Genomic DNA, 22,639 nt, shown 5'->3' with positions numbered 1-22,639 from the left:
GAAGGGGGTGAATGACAAGCTGGAGGACCAGGCTTTTAAAGCCGGAGGCAGGTGTGGACGATCATCAGGAGATGAGCTGCAGGTGTGTAGAATGAACCTGGAAGTAGCCCCGCCCAACCTGGAAATAGACAAGAAACAGAAGGGGAGGGAAAACACTCGGGATGACCCCTGAGAAAGTAAAGCAGAGATAAACACAGGGCAGCACCAAACACACAATGAGAGTATTGATTGCACTGGAAATTGGCCGCAGCCTTAATGCAGCACTGGGCAGGACGTGGCAGACGGGAGGAGATCTTCTGCTCGATGGGAAGCAGGTTTGAGGCTGATTGGACACGGGAGGCAAATGACTGGTGCCAGGATGGAGAGATGGAGCAACACGCACAGAGGAGCCAGCAGAAATCAGGCAAACAATCAGCGGCTGCTTTCTCCGAACTGTGCGAGGAGCTTTGTTGTGTCTGTCCTTGATTATTACAGCAGCTCTACCAACAATCTGGGTCATGTCATCATCTGCTGGACGGCTAAAGGCAAAGTTAAGGAGGGTTCTTACTGCTGTAGAGGCTAATGGGATCCCACAACGAGGGCCTCACCAGCCGATGTTACAAACGGAACACGTGTAATTTTAGCATGAAAACTGGGAAATTATAAGAAGGATAGTATAAATGATATGTTGTTGAATGAAGTCTGACTCTCTTGGTGGTAGCTAGAAATAGCTGAATTCCCCCATGCAAGGTGTGCACTACCTGGAGCTGCTCAACAAAGACTGCCATAAGACTTCTCCCCTCCACTCTTGGCCGTAGTGGAGGTTTTATCTCCTGCACTACTCCTTTTCTCTTTGCTCGCCTTTGTCCATCCGGAGTCTCCCTGCTGATGGTCTCATGATGATTATTCTTTGATTAGATTAGATTAGATTCAACTTTATTGTTATTGCACATGTACAGGTACAGAGCAACAAAATGCAGTTTAGCATCTAACCAGAAGTGCAAAAGAAGCAGCAAGTGAGGATAATAACTTAATAAATACAGTATGGCGGTTATTTTACAATTGTTTACCGGGTTGTGCTATAAACATATTTTACAGATGGTGTTTACATTAAATGCCTTGGACTATAAGTGCAGGAGCTATTTAGCTATTTACATAAGATAGAGGAGATGTGCAAATTATAAATGACGTGTATACAGATGATAAAGTGCATGAGTGCGCAGGACAGGTTTAAACAGTAGCTACATTGGTTACTAAGCTAGTGAGTTGTTGTGTAAACTGCTGTAGTGTAGTGAGGTGTGGAGTGTGTAAGGGTCAGCAGGAGTTCAACAGGGACACCGCTCTGGGGAAGAAGCTGTTCCTCAGTCTACTGGTCCGAGTCCTGAGGGTTCTGTAGCGCCTCCCAGAGGGCAGGAGGGAAAATAGTCTGTGGGCGGGGTGGGAGGAGTCCTTGAGTATGCTGCGTGCTCGATGCAGGCAGCGCTTCCTCTGGACATCTCCGATGGCAGGGAGTGTAGTCCTTGTGATGCGTTGGGCAGTTTTCACCACCCTCTGCAAGGCCTTGTGCTCAGCGATAGTGCAGCTTCCATACCAGACTGACACGCAGTTGGTCAGGATGCTTTCTATCGCACAGCGATAGAAGTTCACCAGGACAGCCGAGGATAGCTGGTTCTTCCTCAGTGTCCTCAGGAAGAAGAGGCGCTGGTGAGCCTTCTTGATGATGCTGGAGGTGTTTGTGGTCCAGGACAGGTCCTCTGAGATGTGGGTCCCCAGGAACTTGAAACTGGAGACACGCTCGACGGCCATCCCGTTGATGTGGATGGGGTCCTGTGTGCCTCCTCTTGCTTTCCTGAAGTCCACGATGAGCTCCTTGGTCTTGCTGGTGTTGAGGACCAAGTTATTGTTAGCGCACCATGTGGTCAGGCGCTCTACCTCCTCTCTGTAGGCTGTCTCGTCGTTGTTGCTGATGAGACCGATCACCGTTGTGTCGTCTGCAAACTTGATGATGGAGTTGGATCCATGTACAGGTCTGCAGTCGTGGGTGAATAGAGAGTAGAGGAACGGGCTCAGCACACAGCCTTGTGGCACACCGGTGCTGAGTGTGATGGTGGTGGAGCAGCTGTGACCTGACCTAACACGCTGTGGTCTGTCGGTCAGGAAGTCCAGAGTCCAGTTGCAGAGGGAGGGGTTGATGCCCAGGTCTCCAAGTTTGGTGATCAGCTTGGAGGGGACGACGGTGTTGAAAGCTGAGCTGAAGTCAGCAAACAGCAATCGTGCATAAGTGTTCGTGTTGTCCAGGTGTGTGAGCACAGAGTGCAGTGCTATGGAGACTGCATCATCTATGCTCCTGTTGCTGCGGTAGGCAAACTGGTGTGGATCGAGTGTGGTTGGGAGGCAGTCCTTCAGGTGAGCCAGGACCAGTCGCTCGAAGCACTTCATAATGATGGGGGTGAGTGCTACCGGGCGGTAGTCATTGAGGCAGGTTGGTCTGGAATGCTTCGGAACTGGGACGATAGTTGTGGCCTTGAAGCAAGACGGGACCACTGCGTGGGCGAGGGACAGATTGAAGATGTCCGTAAAAATCCCGGCGAGCTGTTCTGCGCATGCCCTGAGCACACGTCCAGGGATGCCATCGGGACCAGCAGCCTTGCGTGGATTGATCCGGCTGAGGGCTGTGTAGACGGCGGTAGATGATAGTGTGATGGGTTGGTGGTCTGCTGGGAGAGGGGTCCTAGTGGCAGTGTCCTTGTCGTCCTTTTCGAAGCGAGCATAGAAGGTATTAAGCTCGTTCAGGAAGGTGGTGTCCATGACTGTGGGGCTGGAGTTGTTGGGTTTGTAGTCGGTGATGGCCTGGATGCCTTGCCACATACGCCTGGGGTCAGAGCTGGAAAAGTGACCCTTTGTCTCCTCGTCCTGAATGCTGGCAGCTATTGTCACTTTCCTCCTCTTTGCTGTTGCCCTTCCTACCCTAATTGCCTCCTTCCATCTTGTCCTAAAATCCCAACATTCCTTGTCTTGATCCCTGTGCACCTCAGCCTAGCTTTCCATTCCATTTCTTTCCTCACATAAAAGAAAACACAAAGAGGGGAAAACTCTTGTGCCTCGTGTTAAAACCTTTGCTACAACTAGAAAAGAAAGCAATCAGAGAGCTCAGACCTTCGCCAAGCACTTCATATCGTGACATCATCAGCAGGGTTCTCATCAGGTGTGGATGGACAATCTCTGAGGCTAAAACAGCTTTTTTTTTTGCTCCTCATCACTCTGCATTGAATAATAAGACAGACACAAGCTGAAAGCCTTAATGAAGCCCTCTTACTTTGTTCTATTAGGCACACACAAAAAGCTTTGAAGAATTTTTTTTCAGTTAACGGATGTTGTTAAAAATGGATGCTCGGTTAAATAAATGTGCCCAGATGTGGGATACAGTAGAGGTTATAAACCCATCCTAGATAAATATTTTAGCCCTTGCAAGCCTGGATGATTCCAATGAGTCCAGTTTTAACCTATGATTAAATTAAAAAGAGAGCGTTGGATCTCTTGGTACAGAACTGAGGCCAAAAGCTTTAAGGCAAACCATAAACCCCTGCCTTAAACCAGCAGCAATATCTAGCTAATGGGTTACTGGACACAAAGTGTTTTCATGAAACTATTCTTTATTTTTAAATCTCCCATTCTACAAGCAAAGTCAGGATATAGTGAGCAAAACCTGTATGTGTGTGGGTGTGTTTTAGAGAAGGCAGAGAGAGCTAACGTGTCGAGTCTGCATGCACAGAAAAAACTGTTTCAAGTTCAGTAACGTCATAAAAGTTTAAACAGCAATGACAAGCCATCATTCTGAAGCCATTAGGTTTTATTTTAAAAATCCTCTAGTCTTGGAGCTAGAAACTTTAATGACCCTTTGAGACAAAAGAGGGAACCTTGGAGCGGATATCCAGAGCCTTCCTCAAGCTTCAATGCCACCAAGACAGGAGGAACCACTTTGATCACGGCGTAATTAACCAAAGTCAGTGACACCCTAAAAAAAGCCACCTTTCTTTGAAGGTCTGCCATCATATTCCAGCAGGGCTGTGATCTAAAACGCTCCTTTATCGCTCTTAAACACTCGCCTGCTCTCATTATTGCACATTTTAATACGCCAGCTACACCAACCGATACATTTGGGTGACTTGAGGTTGTCAGTCGGCTGCTGTTAAACGCCTTGCTTCCCAGGACGGTTCTTCCCTAAACGAGGAATTCCGCTCCTCCCAAGTGTGATTTATGGTGGCGTCCGCAAAGAACTCATTTTAGTTTTGGGAAAAATTGTACAGGGGAACCTAAAATAACTGTGCTTCAACTGGCTGTTTTGTTCTTTGATATGAAATGGACCTGACAGTAGTGATGCTCTCAGTGTTCTGGGGCCAAACGGATCCCTGGTGGCTGATCTGATGGGAGAAAATCTACCGCCTAAAACCTCTTTTTAAATCTAGTTTCACGCATATTTTATATGCCGATAATTGTCTCGCTGCAACGCGTTGCAGGACGTCTCACTGTGTTTGACGTCTTTAGGGAAACACACATCAGCTTGTGAGGGTGTGGATCAACGCGTCTGATGGAAGGAGCCCATCTCCACTAATGGCTGCCAACGTTCTCCTCCTCTGTGTTGAATCTGAGAATAGAGAGAGAGAGAATAGACATGTAAGACGTCCTCCGCTGACAGCCTGAGGAGACGTGAACGCATGTGCTGTCTGAGTGCTACAAAGCCAGACGCTGCCGTTGGACTGCTGGTGCTGGGATTTGGATTCTCCAGTTTTATCAGTTAAGTCTGAAGTGAGCAGTGTCGAGGATTTTCTTCAGTTAACACAAAGTCAAAATGCTGCTTTTAAGAGTTTAGTAGGTCAGTCAGAACACATGCAACAACAGCATGCAGTCACAAGGTTAGCATGATAAGCTGTAGCATTTTGAAGGTTGCTGACTCGCACATCTTCATCGTTTTCTAAGGAGTCTTTGTTCTACACCTCGTACACCTGCACAAGCATCATCAGATGAACTTGCTCGACCTCACTGGTTTAAATGATCTATGCTAAACAAAACAACAACAGAAATAATTTCCTTTACAGCAGTTTAACAATTTCCAACTTACTCCAACATGAACGAAGCGGCTGCTCCTGAAGATTGCTTTTAACGAGAGCTCCTTTTTCTCCACCCTCGCCGATGGTGAGACACTTTCTGAAGCGAGGTCACCCTTCGGTCTGCTGGAGTCAACGGGAAAACCTCCGCTTCCCATTAAACCCAGTGGACGTTGTGTGTGGGACACATTTGAACTGGGTAACTTCGTGTTTTGTCAGTAGTGGGATCATTTAGATTTAGTTGAGTTTTCATGAGACTCGTGAGAGGGAAGACGCCGTCCTGCCTCCTGTCCCATCCCGTGGCTGCATTTCCACGCCGCTCTGATCCCTTCGCCCCCACACGATTCTTACGCCTCGCCAGATCATGCTATTCACCCGGGGAGAGGATCATTCAGGCGGTAAGAGACTATTAAAATCATGGATAAACGTTATCCTCTGTGTCCAGGTGTGACATCTCCCCCTGCCAAGATCCCTGGAAGCCCTTTGGATTCCCGAGTGGTGCCTCCACGGGTGGCCCCACCATCCTGTCCCGAGTCGGCACCGTAGCTCCAGATGACCATCGTGGTAGAACCGTGGCTCTAAAAGGGTGGTCTTACATCACACTGAGACAGGTTCCTAATAACGCCCTTTAATAACAATAATAAAAATAATAATGCCAAAATTACAAGGGGTTAGCGTGGACTGGTCAGGCACGCTACCGACGTGCACCGTAGCCTTGGAACGTGAGCGCTCATCCCACAGCTGCACACATCCAACTCGATGTGGCAGCAACGTTTTTGAGGTCCACGTCACACAGCTCAGCATCTGATAAACCTTTAAAACCACACAGTGTGTTAAGGACGGTACACTTTCAGGCTATTGAGCAGCTGGTCTATTTTTATTACACTTCCAGTAAATTAAATAAAGAGTGCCTCATCTGGAATATTTCAAGCAAATTAGTGTTTTTCTTTACCATCACGCTGAGATCTTAGAACCACTCGTGGATCTTAATCATTCATTCATGCTTGGTGATGCTTGTAAATGTCTGATTAGACTCTCCTGTTAGACTCTTTTAGACTTTAAATGCTGAGAGGTCTTCAGATTCAACAGGAGTCACACTGATAGAAGCTTCTGTCTTCGAACGCTGTGCAATAATGATCATTGAATGATGCAGCCTCACACCGGGCTGCTGATTAGTCACACTAAAGTGCAACGGGAAATGAGACGTGGGTGAAAACTAAAAGCATTAAAAAGATATTAACAATATAATGAAAGATGAGGGGAAAAACAGCAATGAGGCCGCAGTAATTATCTCTTCTCCTCATTTCTTTGGTAAATAAATGAGCATCAATTAGCCACAGATGCTCCCTGTTGCCTCGGCGCCAAAGCAGCACTTATTAATTCTTGGGACAGGTAGCCCAGCGGGCGGCAGACCAGCAGGACTGAAGACGTCGGGCTCATGGTTTGGGTTCTTGAATTTTCATTTCCCCTCCTGGAACACAAGCCTCCGCTGCACAAAGGGTGGCAGCGTGATTTATGAGGGAGATGGCAAACACTTAATCACCTAAAATTAAAATAATTGAATTAAAATAATTGGAGGCAACATGTTTGGAGCCCCCCCGTGCATGGAATATTGAAATCTGACATCTATTAGAGTCATTTACATCACAAAAGGTCTTCCCCAATTAAATTCTGCCCCATCGGCTCAGTGGTACAAAAATGCATCAGCTTCATATGTTACTGTTTATTATATGTTTATTATATGCTTCTGTTTATTATATGTTTCCATTTATATGGTAGATATGCGATATACTTTGAATGTTTCACACCTCACCGACTGCAAGTCACACGAATTTATATCCACGTTTTGTCAGATTTCTCTGATTTTCCCTGAAGTCTCAAATAAATATCACTTCAGGGGACGGCCGGAGCAGCGGCGGTGCGATGGGTTCAAGTGGGAGAGAACGTTAAATGACTTAAAAGGCCACGGCAGTTAGATCCATCTGGCCTTTTGGCACGTTCACCGTGGATGGAAATCACTATGGAAATCTTCATTCTGCACGCTGGTGTGGTGGATGACCCGGAGGTCTGATATGCGCCCAAAACAAGCCTAATCTCCTCTGCTTTGCCTTTGCTCTGCTGCATCCTTCCAGTGTGACTGAGATATCCCATCATGCACTGATTGATCTTGCGGTTGCCCAGTGAAACGGCAGATCTTCAAATATCACCGCGTCCACAGCTACATAATCTTGATGGTTTAACCATCCGTGGCAGTGAACTCTGCAGGTCTCCTCTCTGAACCGGATGTGTCTTCTGGCCTGACTGTCAGGCTTAGAGGTCAGGTAATTACAGAGTGTGTGTGTGTGTGTGTGTGTGTGTGTGTGTGTGTGTGTGTGTGTGTGTGTGTGTGTGTGTGTGTGTTCAGTCACACGGCACGGCTCGAATGCAAAATATGTACACACACACACACACACACACACACACACACACACACACACACACACACACACACACACACACACACACACACACACACACACACAATCTCTGCAATCTCAATGGAACTTCCAAGGTAGATAAATGAATAAATATTCCTTCACTTCTGAGATGCCGACTATCTGTTTTCCTCCATGTGTAATTTTCCGGTTTCATTTCTCATTAACTGGCACAATTCTTCCATTTCACTTGAAGGGAAAAGTTTTGTTCAGATGTTTTCAGAGCACATGAAAAGAAAAGCGCAGCCTTTTATTTGCTATAAATATTTCGGAAATAAATCTCTGCCTTGATCTTTGGTGCGGCCGCATATCCAATACACAATAAAAGGCCCCGCACAAGTTAGCTGGTTTTATGATGGTATAGATGAGGCTAAACATTACATTTTGCAAGGTTACCAATATAAAAAAAAAGATGAGTGTCGTTAAAAAGTGAAAAGCCTTCTTGGGCTTTATAAAGATGAATGTATCGTATTTCAGAGAAGCTGCCAATAGCACCTCGTTAAATCCCACATTTGTCTTATTGTGAGTTTTCTGGAATTAACAAAGAACAATTGATTACAGATAGAGCTTTGGTGCAGACACAATAGAGATCGAGCACCTCCTCCGTTGGAGCTACGCTGAACAATTTTTCATCCAGTTTGCTTTTTGTACCTAGACTCTAGGTCCGAGAGTCTTGGAATACTCACAGAAGTGGGATACAAAGCCTCTCACAGGAAGGTGGGACCCACTGGTCCAGAGCTTCATGGCCGTGACTCGGAAAGATCTGAAAGCAGACTTACTGCCCCCCTCCAGGGACGTAAGAGACAGCGCTGGGAGAGAGTTATTGTAAAGATTCATGTCCAAACTCAGGAGGACGTCATGGTCCGTTCATCGATTAACGTTGGTCGCTTCCGTTCTGATCTCCTCTCAGTGTCGTTTCAGGCTCACTTTAACGTTTCAGTCTCTTTCTTCCCCCTTCCTCTCCATTTCTTTCACCTCTCTTCTCACCAGAGAAGATAGATGGTCAGCTCGTTACGGCCTTTCCGATGTGGCACAACAGAAATACGAACACCTACAGACCCAATAACTGGACCTGTCAACCCCGATTCCACTGACGACAATCAGAAATCCTGGTCGGACCAAACGAATGCCCGAGCCCCCTCATTGGATTTGTTGGCAAGTTGATTTGATGAGTAAAATGAAAAAGTTTCTTCCAAACTTCTATGAGAATCAGCGTGGTCGCTTCATCCGTCCCTGGCCACAATCACCGGCTGGGTCAAGAGGTCAAGTATACTGTCGGATGTTTGCTGGGTCTTAACGCTCAGGAATGATGCTTCCTCTGACATCGGTATCGCTCCTGTATTCTGCTTTAGTGAATACAACATATCGGAACCTTGATTCCTTTCCCTCAAGAGCAATAAACCCCTTAAAAAACCCTTAACACACTCTTAAATTTAGATTTTTGTTGACATCATTTCTCTTTGTACAAAGAGTGGACTGAACTCAGTACCGAAGCACCTAAAATTTAGGCAGACGGGCCATTTTTCTCATGGTGGTCCTGCCTCTGAATCTAACCATGGAGATAACAGAATAATTAGGGTTGTTAAAATGAACGTCTTACTCCAAACTGAGTAATTTGAACTCAGCTGACACGTGCGTGTGAAATGAGACAAAATCCCTGAAGGAGGCTCAGTGTGGCTACAGGATTTGATGACTTAATGAGATATTGGCCCAAAACCCCATAAACCGAACATCTGACAGACGCCACCTCTCATCGACAATGAGCTGTTTCTCCCCAAGTGCCCCAATTGCTAATCTGAACCCTGCTTGTCCACAGTTGACACGCTAACGCCAATTAACACCTCGGACCGTGGGAAATCCTATAGGAACCCCACCAAAAGCCATGCAAGGTGAACGGGAACGACATTCCTGAGATTTCACGAGCATGTGGAAACACAGGAGCACACGTGTGAGTGAACGCTGGTCACGGCAACGACGACCCCAGAGTCTGGACATGCTCCATATGCTGCTCTGGACATGCTCCATACGCATCATCAATCATATTTAAAGAGTAAAATGGAGCTTTTAGAAGATATTTTGCTTCAAAAGCAAAGCTTGATTCAGGTTATTCATAAAAGTGTGAAAGTGGTGGAGCTCCGCTCTTCATCACAAGTGCGTTTCTTTAATTTCCTCTCTGGGCTTGTTGAGACTAGCAAGTACAAGGAAAGCAGGTGAAGCTGTTTTGTTCAAAGGGTCCACGCACACATGTGCAAACATTAAGGATGAAGAATAATTGAGAGGAGTGCTCTCTGGCCCAAGGAGAGCGCTGCGACTCGTAGGGAACATCAATTCACCTTCAGGGAACGCGAGCGAGGGAGGCGTGTCGGAACACACGCAGAGGCAGCGAGATGAGCTGATCTACCAGATCCATCAAAGGTAAATCCTCTGAATCTGAAAGGTCTCTCCTCCTTACTTCCCTGCCCTCATGTCATTTATTTTAGCTCTAATCCTCCATCTCTTGTTGTTTGGTTCTCCTTTCACCCATCGTGGCCCCACCCCGCAGCTTTTCTTCCTCCTCAGATACTTTTCCCTCCACTGGCTGCTTCTTCTTTCTGCTTCTTTTCCATTCTTTCCCCTCTCCTGGACTTGATCGTCTTTTAATCAACCATTTTCTGTCCTGCAAAATGATGATTCGCTGTTCTCATATGTTGGAGAGGAGGGGACATTGAGCTGAGCAGGGATGGAGAGATCAGCGATCAGGCCATCCATCCATCCATCCATCCATCCATCCATCCATCCATCCATCCATCCATCCATCCATCCATCCATCCATCCATCCATCCATCCATCCATCCATCCATCCATCCATCCATCCATCCATCCATCCATCCATCCATCCGATAATCGGATACTGACGCAGACCTGAGATTATGCCACAGTATCACTGAGTGTTCTAATCGTGGCTCTGCTCACATGCTTTAAAGGAGCAGTATGTAGGAAATGTATTTTAAAATGCGCAGACATTAAGGAATCATCCTAAATACTTATATCACTGACAGCAGAAGTCCAGGCAGGAATTTTGTAGCTGCAGTCAGATAAGCAGTATCGTCTCGGCATGCAGCTACCACGGACCTTCTGCAATGAACGTCTTGAGTCACAAGTGTCTGGTGTTACTAAACCTTAAAGGCCTCAATAACAATATCATGAGAAACAAATCAAAGACCGGTGTAGGAGATGCCTTTGATGGATGAAAGCATAATTTTCGACTAGACAGTTAAGATTCCACTAAGTCTGGCTAACTTAATTCTAATGGATGTAGGCACGGACCATCAGGCATGAAGGATAACGTTTTTAGAGCACATTTTAGCTGGATCCAGCACCCTACGCTGGGGGAGTTGTTTCTTTATGAATTTGACTGCAGTACCAGATTTAGCCACCAAAGTCTCCAACGCAAGTTGAGGAATATGTGATGATAAAGTCAGCTGAAGTGAACTGTGCCGGTGAAGATCAAAGACGGTGTTTTCGTTCTGCTGCTATTCTGTTATTCTGTCTCCATCCTGCACAACACAACAGGTCCAGTGGCAGTTTAATGATGTGTGCGCTGAGGTGGAAGCGTTAACATAGACTTTGTAATCTTGAAAATTCCAAAGTATAAATGCTGGTGCTCATATTCGGTTTTGAAATAGAGCTCGTAGTTCAGATGAAGGTCAGATAAATGTGCTGTAAACAGACTTATGTGATTAAAGGCTTCGTGGCAACAGAAGAGCCTGAAGGCATCTGAAAAGCAGGGAAGGCAGCGTTCTACACTAAAGAAAAGATATCTAAGAGGATGAGGAACTTCCAGATGTTTGCTTATTAACTTCACGAAGCAAGTGTTCTAAGCTACAGTCTAAGCAGTCTGTTCTAAGCTCTGCTACATTTGGAATTAGGTGGGATTTAAGTGTTTCTTATTGTAGCAAATAGAAGATTATGTAATCATAATTTGTTATGTAATCATAACAGAGATTTGCTTTAATTCCTATGACTTTATATAACCAGCTGGGAAACCTTGCAGAACATCTACACCCGTTCGTTGGGACCATGCTCCCTGTGGGCTGGGGCCTCTTTCAGCAGAAAAAGGCACCGACCACAAAGCAACAAATGCTCAGTAATGGTTTGAGGAGGACAACAACAAGATTTAGGTGCCGGCTTGGCCTCCAAATTCCCCAGGATTCAATCTAAACAAGCGAGATTCTCTCAGAGCTTTTGAGGATATTATGGACTGCTGTTTCGTTCCCTGGACGAAATGATTTGGATCTCTGTCTGCGGGAACTGTCCCCCATAACAGTCGCTCAGCACCGCAGGATTACAGATGACATCAGAGGATGTTGCAGTGAATCAGCCCAGAGTAAATCTGTCATCTGAAACGTCCACCTCTCTCCCGTCTCCCTTTAGGTGCACTGAGATCGCCTCCTCCATGTCACAGCTCTATCCTGCGAGCTATCCACCACTTCCTGTCACCGCCACTCCAATTCAGGGTTGCCTGCATCAATGCCACTCACTTGTTTTTTTTAAATTCACTTTACTCTGTGTCTCAAGGGGAGCGGGATTTTTATCAGAATTCTGCTTTGCTCCTTTGATGAGCAGCAAGGCGTCGAGCTTACAGATAAGACATGGCGCCCTAACACAGATTATTACAGATAGCGTGGTTCAGTTGTGGTCCTCTCCTAGTGGGGAGAGCTGCAGCAGGCCAGACTTGCTGTTCCTAAAGGAACAGTGTGTTCAATAGGCCGTGAATAATGCAGCTATAGATCACCTGTGTGTGCCAGAACTCACACACTCTCCTTCCAAGGACAACGTGCCTCCTCTACAGCGACATTTGTTGTAGACGGGCAAATACTCTTCTCCACCAACAGCACTGGAGTGCTGCCGCGGCGCTGCAATGACTGTTCAGAGTGTCGGCCACACAAAGGACCAGTTTTAGAAGGAGCTTTGTTCCTTCTCCCCAACCTCACCCAGAAAAACAGACTCTTTTATTACACATGGTATAACTGAATAGTAGAACAGATGATATAACAAATAATTAGACATGATCATCAAATGTCATGACTGAATTATAGACAAAGTGCCGTAAATTAACAGCTAAAGTCAGTCCAGTTGCCAGAATGTAAGAGGATCATCCTTCTGGAAGAGTGAAGTGAGTGTAAATGAAATTAATTATGGTCAAAGACCATTGCAGGATGAGGTATGAGTGGGTAGTTCTCATGACTTTGAGTCACACACACAAACACAAACACACACACACACACACACACACACACACACACACACACACACACACACACACACACACACCAGTCTCATTTAGTGGTGAACTGGCGTTAAATCCTCCCATTCTGCACACAAATGAAAGTATTATTTAGTGGGGATGAGCATATAATGATTCTTTTCTCCCTCTCAGCGTACTTGATAGGAGGGGAAAATTAAATGTGAACTAAATGGTGCTCAATTAGAATGGATATTATATCCTTTAATTGATCTGCACCCATTTGTGTGTGCAGAGGGATTCCACGTTGTGCAATGGACACTTTTCTTTCGATAATCAGAAAAGCCTGTGACCACCACGGTGGATGTTTTGGCTTCCTCTACCTTTGAGCCATGTGTCCTCATTTTGTCCTTTTTTCCTGAGTACTGTACAGCTGAGGCAGATGAAGTGGAGAGAACCCTGCGGAGTTGCAGCGAGCAGGTTGAGACTTCACGCAAGGCTAAAAGTGGGACCTAGACGCTGGAGTCCGGGCCGATTTTTACATCCCCCAGCTATTTCACAGGCATTACTCGACCACCTCTGTGACGCCATGTGTCGCCCGCCAGCAGGAGGCCATCGTAAAGTTCACCGTGGCGTCACAGCGATCGCACTGATCGCTGGTGAGTGGGTGCGAGGTGTATACAGCTACAGGAGAGGATCATCAAATCTCAAAGTTAAGCTGTGGCTGCGAGTGTTCCAGATCAACGTCCCTCCAAACCCTTCCGTGCTTTTTGACACCCCTGCAGCTCTGCATCACGACTAAAAGTGAATCATACTTGTGACTGTAGCTGTGAGAGCCAGGCTAAACTATACGTTCCAGCTCTGCTCGGGTCTCTACGTCACTTGTTAGAGGAACTCAGGGCCTGACCCCCAACAAGCAACACAGGCAAGGAAAAACTCCCCTTTAACAGGAAGAAACCTTGAGGAGGACCAGGGACTGTTGTGGTCCGGGGTTGTGTCTGGTATTTCCTGCAGGGGGCGTGGAGGAGCTCAATTAGCAACAGCTGGTGCTGTAGGCAGGCTCAGCTGTTGGCGATTATCATCTTGGCCACCTATTTAAGGAGGGAGCGCCTGCCTATCAGGGTGGGAGTGTTACTGTGTTGCCCTGCCTGTTTCCCGGTATGTTCAAGGTCTCCACGCCATCTGCTGGACCGGTGGCGTGCTGAACCCGACTCCCGAGTTCTCTGCAGTCCAGGAGGACTGCTTCTGTCTTCTTGTGTTGCCCCAGTCAATAAAACTCATTTGGACCCTGTTACCACTATGTTCTGGCCTGCTCTCAGGTCCTGTTAAAACCCCCTCTCATAACAGAACACTCTGACCCTGATAGGCAGGCGCTCCCTCATTAAATAGGTGGCCAAGATGATAATCGCCCACAGGTGCGCCTGCCTACAGCGCCAGCTGTTGCTAATTGAGCTCCTCCACGCCCCCTGCAGGAAATACCAGACACAACCCTGGACCCCAACAGGGACGAATAAAAAATATCAATACTCCTGTAGAGCTGAGTGGGTCAGTGGGGTCAGCAGGTCAGTGCACGGCTAGGGGGTCGGTGATACCTGTAGGTTAGGATGTCAATGTCGGCCATTAAGAGTTAACCTAATGAGAATACAGGTGCTCCCGTTTGAAATGTCATTGTCACAAACAAACACCATCCCTTTAAAATCTACAAAGCTGTTTGCATCCATAAAGCCGCACTCTCGGCGATGTCTGTCACATTTGTCTGACCTGCTTTCACTTAAAACAGGGATTAAAGTTAAAAGGATCAATCTCGGAGGGGAAAAAAGGAGGCTTAATTCCTGCCACTCCACTCAGAATTCATCCGCCTGCCATTCAACGTGTGACACCCAGTCATTTATCTATCCATCTCCGTGTAGCGGGTGAGGAGCGCGGCTGACAGTCCCGTCATCCGAGGGCTCTTCGCGTGGAGAAGTAAAAAGAACATAAAACGAAATCACCTTTGCTGTGATCCGTCACGTGCACGCCATCACAGCGACTTCCCCACTCTCTCATCCGCCTCAACACCATATCAACATATGTCTTTCTCTCGATGAGTTCATTTGCTTTATGTAGCGCTCGTCCTGATCACAACAGACCCATCAGCATTTGTCAGTGATGCATCATGGGAAAAGCGATCCGACAGTGCAGACTCCCACATCTCTGCTCCCATATGCCTGCCGCTCATTTTGTGCTGTGGACCAAAATGGGACGATGCACCAGGTATCCTGTGTCACATTGCCCGGCATCTCCGGGAAGCGGCCATCTGTTTCTCCGCATCATTGATTTTCTTTTGCCACATCAAACATTGTTTAATCCCACCTGCTTCTGGAAAACATCAAAAACAAATGTTTGTCTTTTGACTGAAATGAACCAGGTTGCGCCTTGATTGGTTCCCGGATTATTCCGACAGCCATAATCTCACAGGCTTCAGTTATTTGTCACTTGTCCGTCTGGATTACCTCTTTATTTGTCTCTTCTGTCACCTAAACCCCCCTTGTCTCCACCTCCACCCAAATATTCAATATTCTACCATCTGAGACACCCGAAGAGCCAGTCCAAGGACCATCGGGTCTTCTAAAGGGAAAAACCAGACAACCACAGGCCTCCATACACGAGCGTGTCCCAGACACAGTTTCAAAGAGCCGATTGTTAAAATGCAATGAAACATCTTCCCTTATTTTATACTCGCTTTACTGTGGCCATAAACGGATCTGATAAATCGCCCAGTCATGAAAGAGGTGTTCCAAGCGTAACCTCCAATAGGTGATTACAGGCACTATAATCCCTCCACCTGCCGAGTTTGAAAGTTTTCTTCTGGCCTTTTCTTATTTGTCTCCTTCTCCTGTGTGAGAGGCTCAAGGGTCTAGGTCAGGCCCATAACCAGCTCCATCCTGTCTCCAGTACTTGAACCCTGGCCCCCTACACCAGGAAAGACTGGACATCACAACGCTTTCTGATGCAAATATTAATAACAACAATAATAATGAAGTAATTTTGTCGCACCTTGATCTTATCTGTTCCTATTTAGCTGTTCCTACTCTTCTGGACAGATGTTCCTGGGGACTGCTGGAGCCAGTCCTCCATCTTGCTCCAAGTACTCGACGACCAGGGGGATCACCGATGTCGTCACTCCCCTTGTGCTCTCCAACCAGAACCTGGTGTTCCTCCAGGTTCTTGTGTCCCCTGGGATCTCAGCATTGTCAGTCTCCGTCTTTGTCCTCCACACACAAAAAGGACCATTTTATTTAGCATGTTTAACATGTCCCTGATGCTCCAAAGAAGACAAATAATCAATGAATTAGGGATCAATGACTTGTCACAAATGTGCACTCCAGGCAGCAAGAAGCCTCTGGAGGAAAGTTTGGGATGTCTGAGAGAACAGCCCGGAGTTAGATGACTTTGACTGAGGCCATTTAGCTCATGTGCGTCTGAAGCTGCTGCATTATTGATCGACTATAGTTAGAGGAAAAGATTGGAAGCGACAACGACAATTTCTACAGAGACAGAAGACACGCACAGGTTCCATAATGTGGAGCGGCAGCGGGATGAATTATTGGCGTATGAGAGCACCAGTAATAATAATGGGTGTGTACGTTCTGCATGTGCGTGTGCTACACGCCACCTTAAATGTCTCTGTCACGCCACTCCGCCATGTTCGCCGGGACAAATTAGCAGCCGCGCAACGATGACGGATCGGTGTTGACAACACGACTCCCGCTGGCTCCCCGTTAATTTTTTTTTTTTTGCTGTTTGTGGTTGTTTCCTGACTGAAGTAGATGCAACGAGTAATAGAATATTAAAGTAATGTCAGAGTGGATACATATAGAGGGGAACACGGCGTGTTGCACATTTCGTATACATGCAACCTTTAAGAGCTTTTAGAAGCACCGTGGCAACCGTGACACGGGAGCATCTCACTTTTAATGTGGACAACAGCAACAACAAAGGAAGGATGCAAAAAGTCACACGCGAGTACGAAATAGTGGATTTGCTCTCAACTTATAAATATTCTATATACAGTGGGACCTCTACTTACAAAATTAATTGGTTCCGGAAGTTGTTTCGCAGCCTGAAAATTACATAAGTAGAGACGTGTTTTCCATGTAAATGCCCTAATCCGTTCCAAGCTCCCAAAAATTCGGACATAATTTTTTTAATAAATCATAAAAATGCATCAAAACATGTAAAAAATACATGTTACAATTAGATTACCGCACAATAAATGTAGGAATTCAGTGCAAGGCTTCCCCAGGAACAAAATGAACTTTATTACAGGCTAATCTTACATTAGCCGTCATTACTAGCAACAAACGCTAACACTTATGGTAACACCGCCATCTAATGGACAAACATACGAACACCCACAATAAATAAAAGTTAAACGAAGGCGACCCTGGGATACACACAAACTTGTACAGATTGACGTACCTCCTAGCCAATGGGATGACAGGAAGATGCTCAGCAATAGCCAATGGCAGAGCAGCTGCAAGCAAGTTTGCGTTCGCTAAACTCTGTCACCCCTTCTCCTCCTCCTTTACCCAGCCGGGTCCCGCTCAAGGTTTCTTCCTGTTAAAAGTGCAATCGTTCAAAAGTGACCATGTTTCAGTTACTCACAGGATTTTCGTGATTGATTAAGCTCTATCAGACCCCCCATTAGTAGCACCTCTGCTGCGTTCCGCCTCCTCCAGCTGCTCACTGTCGCACCAACACTGGAAAGTTTCCATAAAACTTTGAGAAAGTGTAAAAGGAATCATTAGTGGCTCTTGTGGGATTTGCACTGTAAAGTCTGCGTTCTGCCTGAGATGATTTTAGCGAGTTATTTCTGCCACATCGGGGGCCAATTAAATGCCGAACGTTGTTTAGTAGTGTCGTCCCGTCTCAAACAACAATACAAAAATAAACGTTACTGTAGTTCTGAAAAGAGAAGAAATTCGAAGGCGATGTTGAGTCACATTTTACTGGCTTGTAAACGAACCGTCGTTACCCACTGTGATGGGAATATTCCACTGAAGGGAGGAAAAGCCAGCAGAACGCAACACAACTAGTCAAACTGAAGGTTTTTCCTCTTTTCTTTTCTCTCAGTTGCTCATTTGTAAAACAGAACTTTTTCTGTGTTCCCTGGTTGGACCCCTGGTTCCAAATGGGGTCTCAAATTTGTCCCTCAGCAGAGGAATAAGCAGCGTGACTTTTGTCCAATGGTCTCGGACAGTTCATGGTTTTATTGGACATTGAAGCACGAAGCACCTGGGCATTTGGTAGCTTTAGCTTCTTCCCTTAAACAGCTAGCGCCAGCGTGCACATAATAGTGCATATTAGTGGATGGGGGGGGGGTCACTTTCTTTTGTTTCTTAAATAATGACTTTTAGACGTGTATTATACATGAAAAGCAGCTCATCTGCAGTGTGTGTATATGTGTGTGTGTGTGTGTGTGTGTGTGAAGTTAGCATGACACGGAGACTCAAATTGGATTATTAAGAAGCCAGCCTGATTAATTCCTGACCTCAATTAGCATAGCCCCTCATTAGTGAGTGGGGCATCTTGTCTTGTGTGGGCAGCTGTTTTTTCTTCTTCCTTTGTTCAAGCTGCCTCCCCCGTCTGTCCGTCCTAATTTGGTGTTTCTTCCCTTCGTTGCGCTTCTTCGCCATTGCCGGCTCGCGTCTGTGCGTAACGAGTGGGCGCCCACATGTTTATCATTATAATTGGGATAATGCTCTGTAAAGTGTCTAATTGGTGCCTTTATTTTCCATCCAGGCGACGTCCGTGTGGCCTTGTTGATGCGCGTGTTCCCGATGAAAGCGAACGGAGGGAAAAACGGCGCCGGCAGCGCTGCAAAATAAATGAAACTTAGACCGTTTCCTAAATGGTTGTGTAGTGAGGGAATAGTGTTACTGTCTTATCCGAATCCACAACTCAGGCGTCAGGTTTAGCTCAAAAGTGAGGGTCTTCCTGAACCATCGCTGCAGGTGTGAAGGTGTGAGGAGGATACGATTTTAGAGTTGTAGATGTTTTGGTTGAAATTATACACCTGGGCTGTTGAACATCACCTGCCAACGTCTCACAGTGGAGGAGAAGGCCTCCGTCAGCAGACGGAGACAATCGGACAAAAGATAAATGAGGCTCCGAGCGGCAAATTGCACGCCGGTGCGTGTGGACCGGTGTGGAGGCTGACAGGCTCCAGCTCAGCTTCAGCTTTCCTGGGAGATGGAGAATGAAGCTCGGGCTAATGTCTTTGCCCAGCGGCCATTTTGCGCTAATGAAAGGGACGTACTGGTGGGGGAAGGGGGGGTTGAGGATGCATCAACGGGCTGTGACACTGGGATTTGTGCTGGAAGGCTCGCGGTTACCTGTGTCACAAACCCCGTCTGCCTACGTGAAGCTGTCGCAGCCCCAGGCTTTGGACCAGATGGGTTCTCCGAGCTTTTAATGACTCAAGGAGCCGACGAGCAGCTAACCTGAGCCACAGCGGGAGAAGAAGCCGGTTCGCCTGTTCTCCACGGTGCCCAAGACTGCTCGGCGATCTGCCTGACATCCTGACGGGGAGACGGCCTTGATAAGCTACAGGCAGGATAGCGGGATAGCAGCGAGCTCATAGGCTAACGAGGCAGATGTTGACGGCGAGAGCAGCGACCCCTCGACTGTCCTTCACCCTGTGAATTACAGGTTATAGATCTATACAGGAAGCTGGAAGGCGGGTGTGAACGCGTTGCATGTAAATGAGAGTCTGCTGCCAGGCTGTTGATCATTTATGACAGCTTCAGCTGGAAATCCAATAGAGCTGGACTCCAAGGACAAGGGAGGACTGTGGCACGCTAGCAGAGCGAATGCTGGGCGAGAGCAGAGCTTTGTTTGGTCCGATGATGGAAAAGCCGGTTTCATTGTCGCTGGGCAGGACGCAAACAGTTTATTAGCCAGTCAGAATGAGAGTCACGGTGAAACGGCGCCACAGGCAGGTGCACGTCTCGCACAGGAAAGGGGGGACGGGTAGAGTCAAAGGAGGGTTTAATCGGACTAAAATGGGACTTCAAAAAGTCCCAGGTCCCATTATGCGGTTAGCAAAAACAGGTGCGACTATCTGCTCAGCTCGGTCCAACACGGCCCCAGATTTGAATATTTCAGGCTGTTTATTAACGCTACTTACTGCTAAAACTGTCCGAACGAGCTCACCGAGGGAGGAATAAACAGGAAATGCTGCAAGACAAATGTGAGATCTGAAAGAAAAATATGAAAAAGAGACGTAAAACAGCCGCACGGACAGAGATCAATGATGCAGGAGGCTCAGGAGAGAATCTTCATCGCTCAGATTGTCCCATCCAGTCTGAACCCTGGACCAATGACACCAGCGCCCTGTTATTTCTGCTTCTCCTTTATTTCCTCTCTGAATCCCATCAATTTTCCTGGCTTCAGTCTGCGTTTATTTCCAATCAGAAGATTTTAAAAAACGGTTGCTTTGAGATGCTAAACTTTCAGTGACCTCAGCTCCACCAAGAAAAAAAAAGCCGAACGACAAATTCAAAAGATTAAAGACTGTTCTTTAAATGTTTATTGTAACCGTCCACGCGGAGTGGATGGATGGATGGATGGATGGATGGATGGATGGATGGATGGATGGATGGATGGATGGGGGGATGGGGGGATGGGGGGGTCGCTGTGATGAACCTGGCTGAAGGCTGCTGATTCTGGGGGAGGCTCAGGTCAGGCTTGTTTACCTGTTTACTGGTCACAAACACACATGAACGCTGTTCTTCATATAATCTGCTGCTGAGCCTCAATGTCACAACTTCCTCCTTCTGCTACTCATCCTCCTCCCTCCCTCCTCCTCTTCCTCCTTCTGCTACTCATCCTCCTCCCTCCCTCCTCCTCTTCCTCCTTCTGCTACTCATCCTCCTCCCTCCCTCCTCCTCTTCCTCTTCCTCCTGCTACTCATCCTCCTCCCTCCCTCCTCCTCTTCCTCTTCCTCCTGCTACTCATCCTCCTCCCTCCCTCCTCCTCTTCCTCCTTCTCCTGCTACTCATCCTCCTCCCTCCCTCCTCCTCTTCCTCCTTCTCCTGCTACTCATCCTCCTCCCTCCCTGCTCCTCTTCCTCCTTCTCCTGCTACTCATCCTCCTCCCTCCCTCCTCCTCTTCCTCCTTCTGCTACTCATCCTCCTCCCTCCTCCTCTTCCTCTTTCTCCTGCTGCTCATCCTCCCCTCCCTCCTCCTCTTCTCCTCTCTGCTACTCATCCTCCTCCCTCCTCCTCCCTCCTCTCTCCTGCTGCTCATCCTCCTCCCTCCTCCTCCTCTTCCTCCTCTCCTGCTACTCATCCTCCTCCCTCCTCCTCCTCTTCTCCTTCTCCTGCTACTCATCCTCCTCCCTCCTCTCCTCTCTTCTCCTGCTACTCATCCTCCTCTCCCTCCTCCTCTTCCTCCTTCTCCTGCTACTCATCCTCCTCCCTCCCTCCTCCACCCTCCCTTCTCCTGCTACTCATCCCCTACCTCCCTCCCTCCTCCTCTTCCCTCCTTCTCCTGCTACTCCTCCCCCTCCCTCCCTCCCCCCCTCTTCCTCTTTCTCCTGCTACTCATCCTCCTCCCTCCCTCCTCCTCTTCCTCTTCCTCCTGCTACTCATCCTCCTCCCTCCCTGCTCCTCTTCCTCCCCTCTCCTGCTACTCATCCTCCTCCCTCCCTCCTCCTCTTCCTCCTTCTCCTGCTACTCATCCTCCTCCCTCCCTCCTCCTCTTCCTCCTTCTCCTGCTACTCATCCTCCTCCCTCCCTTCTCCCTCCCTCTGTCTCTCTGCATTGCAGTATCTGTGTCCACTATCATCAGAACTCTCTCTCTCCTCTGTGTGTGTGTGTGTGTGTGTGTGTGTATGTGTGTGTGTGTGTGCATGTGTGTGTGGCCACGTGCGCTTGCAGCCCCTCCCCAGCAGCTGGACAGGAACTGAGATGGATGGCGTTTGTTCACCTCGCACTTCTTGTCTCTTTTCGCCCTCTGTTTCATCCGTCCTCCCTTCTCATTTTTCTCCCCGTTTATTTCAGGCCATATTTCACTTCCTCTTCCTGTGTTTTTCATTTCTATATATCCTGTCCCCCCCCCCCCGCTCTGTTTTCTTTGTCTCTTGTTTTCTTTTTTATTTCCTTCCCGATCCATTTCCCCTGCTCGTCTTCGCCCTCGCAGCTTTTATTTGCTCGACCTTTCAGCCGGTTTTGTTGCGTCAGTATCATCAGAAAAGTTTGTTAAAGTGCCTGACAGCTCTTTATCTCCAGAACTAGCCGGCGTGGACGGAAGCCCGGCAGCATTCTAATGCTGACTTAGCCGGAAAATGAAGTCCTCTTGTTAGCGGAGTGTGCGGCTGCCTCGGGAGTGGACCTGAGGACGGACGCATCGTTGCTGTCGCTCACTGACAGAACCTGACAAACACCTCCATCATTGCGCCCGCCTGAGGCAAGAAAGGCTAAGCTGTGAGGTGCTAGCATGGATGCATGCTAACACCAGCTCTGATTGGCAGAGATTAATGAAACGAGCCTCAAAGGTGTAAAATCCTGCAGAACCTGGGATCTAGGACCGGGTGACTCTCTCTCGGCTTTGGAGACGAGATGGACAAAGATCAGGACAGAAGTTGAGCTTTTTAATCTCAGAAAGTAAAGTGAAAGTAGGCAAGAGGGACATTTTCTTTGTTCTTCTAAGGAATCCTTGCTTGGATGAGACAATTCTTCAACCTGACATGGAGCCACGTGGTTCAGAACAGACCAGAGATGGGGGGGGGTGTCTCTGTAAAAAGGTCCCCATGTGTGAGCGGAATGCAGAATCCATCCGGCTGGATGAAGAAGTCACCAGTTAGCAGTGGT

Source organism: Takifugu rubripes, chromosome 2 (assembly GCF_901000725.2).
Source record: "Takifugu rubripes chromosome 2, fTakRub1.2, whole genome shotgun sequence".
Classification (NCBI taxonomy): Eukaryota; Metazoa; Chordata; class Actinopteri; order Tetraodontiformes; family Tetraodontidae; genus Takifugu; species Takifugu rubripes.
Note: the sequence above shows the minus strand (reverse complement) of the source record.